General features: G+C 31.4%; 1 protein-coding gene across 3 annotated transcripts in view; it reads right to left on the reverse strand.

Annotated features, from left to right (window-relative positions):
• The window catches only part of LOC126965627 (cadherin-99C), a 222,660-nt gene that overhangs the window by 108,123 nt on the left and 102,075 nt on the right, over nucleotides 1–12,462 (reverse strand). The gene's annotated exons all lie outside the window — the stretch shown is intronic.

The raw sequence follows: 12,462 nt of genomic DNA on the forward strand, positions 1-12,462 counted from the left end.
TTGCAAGCGCATGAATGTGCGAAATTGTTATATATTTCATTTGAATATGATATGAGCACTCGGTTTTATTATTATTAAGAAAGACAAAGCAGACGCTACTAACAAGAATTTTTACGTACATACGTAGGTTGATGGTGCGAATCACACGAGTGTCGATGGCCTTTTTTTTAGTTTTTTTTGAAGGTTTGTCATGTCATGAAACTTTAATCAGAGTACAAAAGAGGCATACGGTATAGACATACTTTTAACACCCGAAATTTAGTACTTTACTTTTTAACCAACTTCAAAAAACGAGGAGGTTCTCAATTAGTCGATTTTTTTTATGTTTGTTACCTCAAAACTTTCGACTGGGTGAACCGATTTTGATAATCCTTTTTTTATTTGAAAGCCGGTGCTTCCCAAGTGGTCCCATTGGTCCAGATCTGACAGTGGAATCCATGAGAAAACCATAAAAGTCTTAAATTTTGCTATACATACGTATAGCAAAGTGGATGATAAATTTACGAATAACTCAATATCGCGCCAACCGATTTAGATGATTATTTTTTTATTGGAAAGCATATACTTCAAAGATAGTATGGCAAGAGTTTGGTTAGGTTCTGATCACGGAATCCATGACAAAGTAACGGAACACTTGTCTGTAATCAAATTGCAAAGTACTTACTTTCATTGCTGCATTGAAAAATTTAGTATATTTTCATATATTTAGACAAATTGTTAGTTAGTATACTTCAAATTCACTAAAAATCATAAAATAAAAAAAAAATAACAAAAAAACAATCGCCTTCAAAAACACTATTCCAAAACAATAGATATAATGTGCAGTAAAAAGTATCAAAATAATTGCGTATTTTTTTACAATCTAATTAATTAATGTTATTCCAGTTACGATTATTGTAATTTTTGTAGTCGGTGTCATCCAAGATAGGTTTGTTACTACATACATAGTTATAGGTGAGATGTGCTTGAGTCGTGAGGAGGCGAGAGGCGAGAGCGGGTTGCGGCGGAAGGACACCGATTCCAAAAATAACAATAATCGTAACTAGAATAATATTAATTAATTAGATTGTATAAAAATACGCAATTATTTTTATGCTTTTTAGGGCGCATTATATCTATTGTTTTGGAATAGTGTTATTGAAGCCGGATGTTTTTTTGTTAAAATTTTTTTTATAAAAGGAGGACAAATGTGAGTACGGGTCACCACGTATTAAGTGATCACCGTTGCCTACAATCCCTTGCAACTATCGTAGTCCTAGCATTTAAGGAAAGTGTTGTCGAAAGTGTACGCGCTTTTTTGAAAATACCCAAGTTGTATCGTCCCGGAAACACCACACAAGAAAGCTCATTCCACAATTTTATAGTACGTGGAAGAAATAATATGACAAATAGGGTTGTTTAGTAGTAAACGCGCAAACTTGACTCTTTTGGGGGTTACTTACTTTACTTCAACTAAAAATAAAAGAATCTTTCAAAATACGTATAAAATTTGAATCGTAAGTTTCACACAACACCTAAGTAATAAAACTTACTTAGTACATATAAGAACGTCAATTAAAACCATTCAATCTTCTTTATAATTGAACCTATTTACAAAATTATATGTTACTGAATATTACAAAGTTTTAACGCCGGTTAATCTTGTTGGTTCATTAATTAAACCAATTACTTTAAGAGGTTACTTGGCCACTTTGATTGCATAAGTTTTTAAGCAATTGCTTACACAGTGTCGTATTTGTACTCGAGACGAGCCTAACTAAGTTTGCATGTAAGAGAGATCAAGAATAAATAATTAACTATCTAATTGATAAAACTTGCTTGCTAGAACAAACAATGACGTTATACAGAGCTGATTTTATAAACAAACATGACGGATGACGGTATCGTATTACAGAGTTTGATGTTGACAAAAATCTCATTGGATTGTGTTTAAGATCACAAAACAAAATTTAAGAACCTTAACACACCTCATTATTCTTGACTTATTATGATTTAAAAGCTCCCTCAGAATCTCCCCTATATACCCTATAACCTGTATTAAACCCTGGCACCGTGTGTCTAAAATTTCATAATAATGAGTTGAACAGAACAAGAGTAATAGGTACACAAAGTGTACAAAAAGGAAAGGAAAGGTTTTCTACGGTTTCTCTCCTAAATAACGTACTTAATATTTGAATTGAATTAAGTAAACTTTTTGTACTTTCATACACATGGTATTGATGTATAAAGACGTACAATGTCCACTCCGTTTTTAATCTATTCTGAATGTTTGAATTCTTGTATAGCGCGCTACGTTAGGAAAAAAATTTAAGGACTCGTATAAGCATAAACGTAAATGTAATTTATTAGCCGATCTCTAGGAGATTTAACGCAAAACTTAATTCGCGCTTATAGGTGGTAGTGTTTGATTTTCAATTGATATCATATCCTATTTTTTTAATAAAAATAATTGAATTTCACTTCTATGAGTGTTCAATACATTTTGGATTAGTATTTCTTGGTATTTCAACACAGAAAGGAACTCATGTAAAATATTTTATGGACACACTACATTTTCGTTTTCATTTATGCTCTTATATATAATTGTAGTAAACTATCAGTCACGTAATGCCACGTTAGAACCAGACTGGACATAAGACAATCATGAAAGATAATTTTCCCTTGATCATTCTAGAAATAAAAATTGGACCAGAATGTTTAAAATGTGACCCACTGGCAACCAAGCTCCGGCAAAAACATGCGGAGAAAAATGTACAATTATATACGTTCGTTATTAAAATACTTATTTCCTGTGAAACCAGGAAAACTAGAATATAAAACGTGAACTTTTTACTTGCTTTATGATACCATATTTCTAAGAAAGTTTCTTATTGGAACGTACAACTCTTTATTTATATCGTATTATATGTAGCATACATGCAATATATAGATAGTACTATATATCTTGTTACAATCTCATATGATTAGATTTACAATTTATACTTTCAGTAAAACAAATTCAAGATATTTAATTTTTGTTGTTTGCACGTATTTATACGGTTATTGATGTAAATTTCATGGAATCTTATCTGAATTAACATCAAACATTTCACACACAAATATTATTTGATCATGAACACATCTGTGTTTGTAAGTCATATTCACTATGCCTGCTCCTCTCTGGCCGCCCGCGCGATCCTTAATTGCGACACAATAATTGTTACCTATTCAAAACTCCTTGTCTAGTAGTATATATATATATATATATATATAAAGAAGTCTTTGGTAACAAAAATAACAATACATATTTGTAACCGTAGTAAACAAAGACTCTTATTGATAAGGAAAAATTTTTTTCTCTCTTAGAGCGCCATTTGTAAAAGTGGGTATTAATTCAACTGACATATTAAATAATTCTGAATCATTTTGAGGCAATCATTGACTTTTTACAAAACTACTCGTTTTTTTTTACAAACTGTTGAATGAGCTTCCATGTGCGGTGTTTCCAGCGCGATACGACATGGATGCCTTCAAATTAAAATTGCATAAACTTTTCGCCTTTTAGCCGTAAACACTCCTGTGATTCCTCTGGTGTTGTATGAGCGGACAAGAGCTCACATTGAGCGGCGTTGATCACTTAACTACAGGTGACCCGTGCGCTCGTTTTTCCTCCTCTTCTATAGTAAAATAGAGTTTTAATGGGCACATTACTACAAAAAAGTTTTTTTTAATCAAATAAGCTATCACGTACACACTCTAACAAACATATTTGACACGAATTGTTGCGAATTAGTGTGTATCAGGATTTGTAAATAGATTACTAAAAAAAGAAGATCAAATGACTAAACAAGAAAAGTGAAACTTTCATTGAGGCCCGCATTGCTAAATCTCAACTAATTTTCATCTTACTCATGCCTGACTCTTAGACATGTCCTCATTCGACGGTACAAGTAATTATCGTATTATAATAAATTGTTAAAAGATTTTAAATACGTTTATAATGTACCGTTGAATACAAAAATTAAAAAGATTTTTGTAGAACAACCAAATGTAGGTAAGATACAATTCAAATAACACTTCTTTTTAATAACATAATCTTTTATGGTGTAATTAATATAGACCTGCTGAAAATCAAACAGAACTCCATAATTGACCAGATATATCCTTATTATATGAAGTTATGCGTAATAAAACTAGTGAAATAAATTGCGAGGAATTTATTGGCAGACTTCATCAGTACACTTCATTACAAATGACACGAATGCGAAGGGGACTCGTTCAGAGCGTGTGTGTCCATTGTGCCCGTAACTCTTGGATGTGGAGCGGAGCTCGATTAAAATGACACAACGGGCTCTCCAACGCGATTTCTAAAATGTACCAGTAATTATTAATTACACTGGAACAAATTCACCATCGAGGTGACAGGTCTTATTATAGTGGATAATAAGGGAAAGTGGAGTAAAGGAGATTCGGGATCCCACACATGGAAGAAGCGGTAGACAGGACGTAAGACAGAAAGGCGATATAAAAATGACGAGAGTGGAAGTTTTTCGTTAAAATAGATAGGAATGGAAATCGTTGGAACTATTTTGTGATTTAGATAATAAGATGTAGTTTAATATAAAGTGTATCCTTTTTTGTTCTTGGTTTACGTCAATGATTTACCATTTGTTATTCAAAGTAAACATGATATTATACTGTTTGCTGACGGTACATCTTTGTTACTTAAAATAAAAACGACCACATTGCGGAAGTAGTAAATTGGTTTAATGTTGATAACTTACTTTTAAACGAAAGGAAAACAAAATGTATTAGGTTTACACTTCCAAATGTAAAGCACCAACCAATATACTAACCTATAAAAAATAATTATGACAAATTTGATGGAGTAGAAATGACAACATTCCTAGGCATTATATTAGACTTAGCTACAATGGGGCGCTCATATAAAAAACTTAAGTAATAGACTAAGCTCTGCAGTATTCGCGATAAAAAAATAGGCAGCTGACAGGTGTTGAAACGGCTAGACTTTTGTATTTCAGCTACTTTCTTAGTGTCATGTCCTAAGGAATTATATTGTGGGGTAGGACAATAGGACTTTTTATCGTGGTTTTCATATTACATTTAAATAACGATTCGCTACTAGATGTTCATGTTTTCACCGATCTTATATATTCATGTTGAAAATCATAATAATTTTTAATAAAGTTTGGTAAGTTAAGCACTTAAAACAATCCATAAACGGCGGAAATATGAGGTAACAAATATACAAAAACTTCGGTCACATTGAGAATTAACTATTTAATATTAATTATGAGAATAACATTGATGTTGCTGAAATCGGTTGATCTCATTTAAATTTAAATTTACGTGCTTTTGTACAAACTAAATATCTTGACAATTTTGTGCTAAATTCACTCAAAGTAAATACTGTACTATGTTTATTTCTATCTGAACATTTTGAAACAATTAACCACCTTTACGGACAAGTTATGATAAGTCGAACACGAATCAGTAGCAATAATTCGAATTGAGAATAAACATTCGGAATAATTAATCTTATTCGCAATACAGTGGTCTAATTTAGGAACCAAGTGCTACTTGGTTTAGAACATTTGCAACGGCTCGGATATGACACTCGTATTGAACTGGACAATTTATTTTAACGCGCGCAGTCACATGATAAAATCTCTGTTTACCCATGCATAAATTGTTCTTACATTCTTGACTGTACAAGTTTTTACATACCAGTTATTATTGTTTATAAGACAGCTTTACTGCAATATACAGACTTAAGAGAAGAAGTTATAATCTATACGAGTATATTATGCCCAATCTCGAGTTGAACTATCTGATATTAATTTAAGACAATGTTGGTAGAATATTGACAAATGTTTTCTGATAAGTTTTAATGGTTTTTTTGGAAGCGACGATAAGTGGAATATTTGTAATCAACTAACAAATTAACGTAGTCATTAAATGAATATGAAAAGTCATTTTGAGTGCTTAGTGATACTAAACTTTTACAATTAGATGAACGATATCTATATAAAATTATTTCAAAAATGTATAAACTAACGTATAAATAATTACGGTAGATATGTATTAAAATAACGCTTTTTTTTTTAGATAAGATCAAGGCGGCCTGCGATGACCTCACCATGGTATTATTGTTATTGCGACACACAATAAAATTATTTTAAACGGTATGCTCGTTTTTTAAATACTTTTTATCTACATTATTTTTTTCGTATTCTTGTCATTATACCTAACTGTCATAGTCATCGTCGGCCATTTTTAGGAGTCCACCGTATTGAATTGCGAAAGACGTTAATTTCCAGCTCAGTTTATTATGGATAGTAAGTGATCACCACCGCCACACTATCTTGTAACACTAGAACACAGTACAGGAGCATTGCACATCTGTTGGTAATACGCGTTATTATTTAAGCTACTTATGTAAATGATCCTAGCTTAATAAGGGCTTGTTATAAAAATGCTTAGAGTAAAAACGATAAATATTCAAATAAAACAGTTTTTTAAGGATTAAAACACATGTAACTGTAACAGCAATTTATTCGTTACTCAAAGAAAATATTATGATAAGTATATATTTTAAATTCATTAAGTATAACTAAAGCGGGTAAAATATCTGGTGTGAGTTTTTTGGACATATCTATGGTAGAACATAACAGTATATAGATAGATAAGAAGATACATGTCTTGAGCAGCAATCTACAATTATTATCACTTCTCTCGGAAGTCTGTGTGAATAAGAAACTTCAGGTTTTTACGATCACTTCCTGTCATAAATCAGTTTCTTTCTTAATTAATACAATACATTACAAAGAGTAGAGGTTTAGATAAAAGGCCACCAGGGAAACTTCAAATGATTCATTAGATGTTCGATTAGAAAAGATATGTGCCTTTGATATGCAAATGTTACACGATATATGTAAGGTAGGAGCACAGGTCGACCGCATGATCGTAGAAGCAAGCGAGAGCTGCCAAATTGTAAATGGCATGGATTGGAAAGTATGTATGTAACAATACTAACGGAATTAATATTTATTGATGCATAAGATTAAATTGAATTGTTTATGTGATCCTACTTCTTATGGTATGTATAGGATCACAATAACATTATTTTACGGCAACGTGCACACGGTTGCTAAATCTCCGTCTGGTATAGTGTAGTGAACTATGTAATAATACAACTATATTCAAGATATTCATTATGTAAGTGACAGTCATAAACAATTAAGGTAACCAAGATCTAAACCTACCTATTACAGAGGATTGAATTCATAATAATTGTGAACATCTAATAATGCAGCCATATTGTAGTGATAAGTTCGCAACGCATTGCTTATCAAGAAAAGAAATTTGCCATATGATTTATACATAACTGTTTTGAAATATTTTGTTTTTTCAACGCCAAACAAGAAAGAACCCAAATTTTTGAAGGGTACTTTGCGCTTCCCACTTCTCTCTTTGGGACGGTAAGTCTCAATATCCAAGTAACTTCAATAGCTTCAAACCGAAATAAATAGGGCGTTACGAGAAGAGTGTTGTAAAGCCTAGCAGTGTTATTCAGAAAGAATATTTGTGGACATAACGCTGTTACAGCGACTTCAAAAAGGAGGATTTCAATTCGAATGGTACAAATTTTTTCTCAATTTAAATTATCATCATATAACTACAATAATCAGGTGGTGTGTTTGTAGTATTTTAAGTTAAGTTGTTTGTAATTTCTAAAACACTTCTTAAAACATTATTCTTTTAAGCTACAGTTAAACATTTTTTGCATTCATTACAACAGCTACAGTTAAACCATTTGTTACATCCAATGAAATATCAAACAACGTTAACATAGATCGAATACTGTTAACGAACAGAATAATAATAAAATTTCATTTGCGTATAAAGATCTTATCTTTCTGTCAGGATTGGTTATTGCAATACTTTCCAGTAGAGTGGCGCACATCGAGACGTTCAAAACTGCAATAAATTTGAGAGCAGGCAATGTTTTTCTTATGCAAATTTTACGGAACATAGACACTAATTGATCCAATTCACAGACAATTTATTCTGAACACTACGCCGCTGAACCACGACGGTCTCGACTTAATATTTTTATTGGATTGCAAATGATATAACTCAGCTTTACTTTACCTTTTCACTGTGGGGTCGTTTACAATCAAGATCATTATGGAAATTGTTTGACGTCGGTTTAAAGTGATATCGACTACCAATGTTAGCAGGTATGTACTAAAGGAATAACTGGCGAAATGAGCTGATGTTAAACGGCATTACCTATCTGCCTGTAATTGATAGCAAAATGAAGTTAGTCATAACTCCTATGACGTCATGTCTTCCACACCGTTACAACCATTATTTAAACCAGAAAACAAAATGCTTATATTATAGTAAATTAATTCCAAAGAATCATTTAAGCTACATTATCCATCAGCTAACTGGTACCTAACCAGAAAATAATCGAAATTGAGGATCACCTGATGGCAAGTGATCACCACCAACCATGGTAACTTGCAACCTAAAAGCAATCACATGACCGTTTCCGGCCTTTCAAGGTGCCTACCGTATATTGTCCCATTTATAGTCAATGTTGAATTATGTTAGAGATGAGTGAAACTATTCAGTGCTGTTATCCATGTAAAGATTTAAATCCACACTGGGTTTATGTACCTACTGCATTCGACGCCGTGTTGAAATGGCTACACTAGAAAACAATATTTGTTAACAATAAATTATCTGTAACGCAGCAACAGCTCTAGTTAAACTTTAATAGCCAAACAAGTGTTGCTGCTATCACAAATTTACCATCTACAGCAGAATTTGCACCAAAACGGGAGAAATAGGTTTCTTACATAAGAATTTCTGAGTTAGATATTCATAATCTTTCGCGCGAAAAACAATATCCTACACAGCTTTACTAGACCGAATGACTGTTAAAGTTTCGTATATTATAAGTTCACTATTTTGATTACGTCATTATTAATAGAAAACCTATTAAGGTGTAAGCTTTAAATCTGTAAAACTGGCACCATCTGTAAATATAAATTCTACAAAAGACATAATTTTATTTTATTAAAGATAGTGTACTTTTAATTGTCTTATACCTGAGACTAAAATTAACTTTTCTATTTTAGAGAAAATAGTTTGTGGAATATTCTCTAGATAGAAGCTAAATTATAGATCAAGTGTTTGTGAAATTCCTTACAAGATCGAGGCATCATTACAACAAAATACCGTCGTAAGTAGCGAAACGTGAACTATAAGTTAGAAGCAACGCGAACGACGCAAGATTAGTGATCGGTTCAACTTTAAACCAATGTTTATCAGAAATCGCAGCGATTGGAATTTGAAGCTAGAATGGCGCATTACAAGTACTGCTTTCATGCTTCTGCAACTTCACACGTTAATATGTTATCTACGTCTAGGGAATCGTATACATACTTATATTAAAAAAATATTAATAAATACAAAAAATAAATACACGAGTCCCAATTCGCTCATAAATCTTGGTTCCAAATTTAATTTGTATAGTATATTCATACTAAATAAACATTTCAGCTTGATTATACATTACCTATTAGGGTACGAATATTAAAATATAGAAGACTGACAGACTTGATATGGAACGATTTCCAAACGGTCCGTTACATAAGAGATGAGAAACTTACAAATACATTGTTCTATTAATTGAGAAGATATCAGGAAATAAGTTTGAAATTTGCATATAGTTATACTATTATATTATTATTAGTTTACTATATGCTGTGGTTTATTTTAGTCAATGTTTCTTTCCCCTCCTTCACCCTCTTCGGAGTAAAATTTTGGAATTCGCCGATATTTGTACATTTATTTCAAAACAGTAAATAGTACATTTAAGTAGATCATTTAAAAGCATGGGCCGTGATTATTTCTCTAAATCATTGGCCATTTTTTCCTACTAATCTATTTTGGTATATTTATTCCACGACGAAGTATAAAATTAAATACACCGATTTTTTATCTAACTCCGTAACGGTATGTTGAGATTATTTAGTTCAAAACCGTAGTATATTTTAATGAAAATCATAATTAGTTGTTTAGAAAATTATTACTTGAGTCTGGGCAATAAGGCAAACAACTTTATTATATCTCTGCATATTTTTAACGATGAAGTTTTACTTTAAAATTAATATCCTTTTAATACATTTTTGTTACATCGCTTCACAAAGAATAATGAAGAATGAATGCTATTACTTTGACACTTACTTTTATTAAAACTCAACCATTTTCCAAGTGGTGTTAAAGTATAATTTTTTGACTTATTAAATAAATCTGGTTGGATTTTGTTTGAAACAGCCTTAACCTTTACAGACACGCAACATCACTATAAGGGTTCCTGATCATTTCACTTGGAGATACAGAACCCTAAGACATAGGCAGGGCTGTTACGTAAGATTGTAACTATAATATGATACCATGGAACCCATATCCATGTTATTGTTATAACAAATTTTTGCGGCGACCAGCTTGGATTTGACACATTTGTCCCAAGTTTGTACTCGCAATTCCAAGTAATTTGAACTTACTTTTGAACTCTTGAATTTCAGAGAAAAAATGGCTTTTCCTGTACCACTGATAACTTCTGTGTATAAATAAACGAAAAAATAAGCGAAACATACAAAATAACTAAAGAACGTGATTCAAAGTCTGATTGCCACCAAATTTACGAGCTTTAAGTCGATGGCGGCCACTAATTATTATAAATTAACTGATATGGAATTTAGCATATGTATTATTATTTCAATACAAGAAGTAAAAATTACTAGCCTTCATTAACGACAAAACATTTGTATAATAAATAAACATGACATCAATGTCTGTATTTGTACAACAATCATTGAATTGGCAATTGAACAAAAAACAAAGACAATAGGAATCTTTATATGTTCTGATCACAATGCAATATATTTGTTTATGAGCTACAATAATTATATTCAGCACATTACAATATGGTTATTTATACTCGCTGTTATAATATTGGGCACGTCTGTGGCAACCTGTTCAGTAAATAACGCGTTTACCGGTACTTGCAAAGTCGGTGCCTGTTTTGGAAACTTGTACCGTTTTCGAGTGTTGTTTGCATGTCTTATTGAATGGCTTGTATTCTGTAGAGTAGTTTTAAGTTATTTTATTATTTGATGTAGTTGATTGATTGGTATTTTTTTCGAATCGACAATCCTTTGGTCTGTCGGTTCTATATTCTCGCTGAGCTGAACATTTAATATAGTCAAAGTCAAAGTCAAAAAATCTTTATTTACTGTAAAACTTTATGTTATTTAGTGCAAGTCAGGATGAAGTACAAAAGTTACAATAGCATTCAAATGGGTATAACAATATTCATTAACAAAATTTAGAACATTAATTCCAACTATCTTTATCATTCAAATAATCTTTCACATTATAATAGGCCTTGGATGTTAATTTATTTATTACGATACATTTAAATTTTTTTTAATAGGTTATATTTTAATTTCATTTGGGAGTTAATTATAAAATATAACACAATCCACTTTCAAAGATTTAGCAATTTTACGGAGCCTAGTAGATGGAATTGCGAGTTTATGTTTGTTTCGAATATATTTCAGTATATTCCACTATTGTTTTTTTTATATTAAACAAATTCCCTTGCAGAAGTGAACAATCTGTAACAATATTCGCATTGCTCAATTCGGTTTAAGTCAATGGGAGAACCTTTAACCAACCCAGTAGGTATTATAACTGAATAATAAACTTGATTAACAGCACATCTTTTAAGCACCAGTTTACAAGTAAGATCAATGCTTACAAAAAAAAATCATAAAAAGTAATACTGACGATTATTATTCTAATGTGATGGGTAGTTTATTAACTGTGATTATCATAATGTTAACACCAGGAACAAACAAAAAACTTGCTATATATATTACCCTGTTAAGATCAGTTAGTTAGTTAGACTTTTGTTCGGCGATAGAGTAGAGATAGTGTTTAAAACAAACGTGTTACAAAATTCAAAATAATTGTTAAAAGACGTTTATTTAGTTACCACAACATATAACCTTTAGGTTACTATAACATAAACAAATTTCTTACTGACACGACAGATTGGTAATGGAGCGATTGCCCTCAGGCAATTTAAATAATAAATTTTATTAAAACATAATTTTACAACAGAAACTTGTCCGCTGAGTTTGTGCGCGTTCTTCGCAGGTCTGAGACAAAAACTTTTGAATGAGTAGTAATTTTTGATGTTCAAAAATAATTGATTTCTAATCCTATTTTGAATAAAACTATTTTAATTTAAATGTAATTTTAATAATAAATCTTGTATGGTTTACAGTATAGTGTTACACAATGCGACGACTTTTTCAAAACTTTTAGAATCAATAAATTTGCGGCACTCACATACAAAAAATCAATAAAATTAAC

This window comes from Leptidea sinapis, chromosome 8 (genome assembly GCF_905404315.1).
Source record: "Leptidea sinapis chromosome 8, ilLepSina1.1, whole genome shotgun sequence".
NCBI lineage: Eukaryota > Metazoa > Arthropoda > Insecta > Lepidoptera > Pieridae > Leptidea > Leptidea sinapis.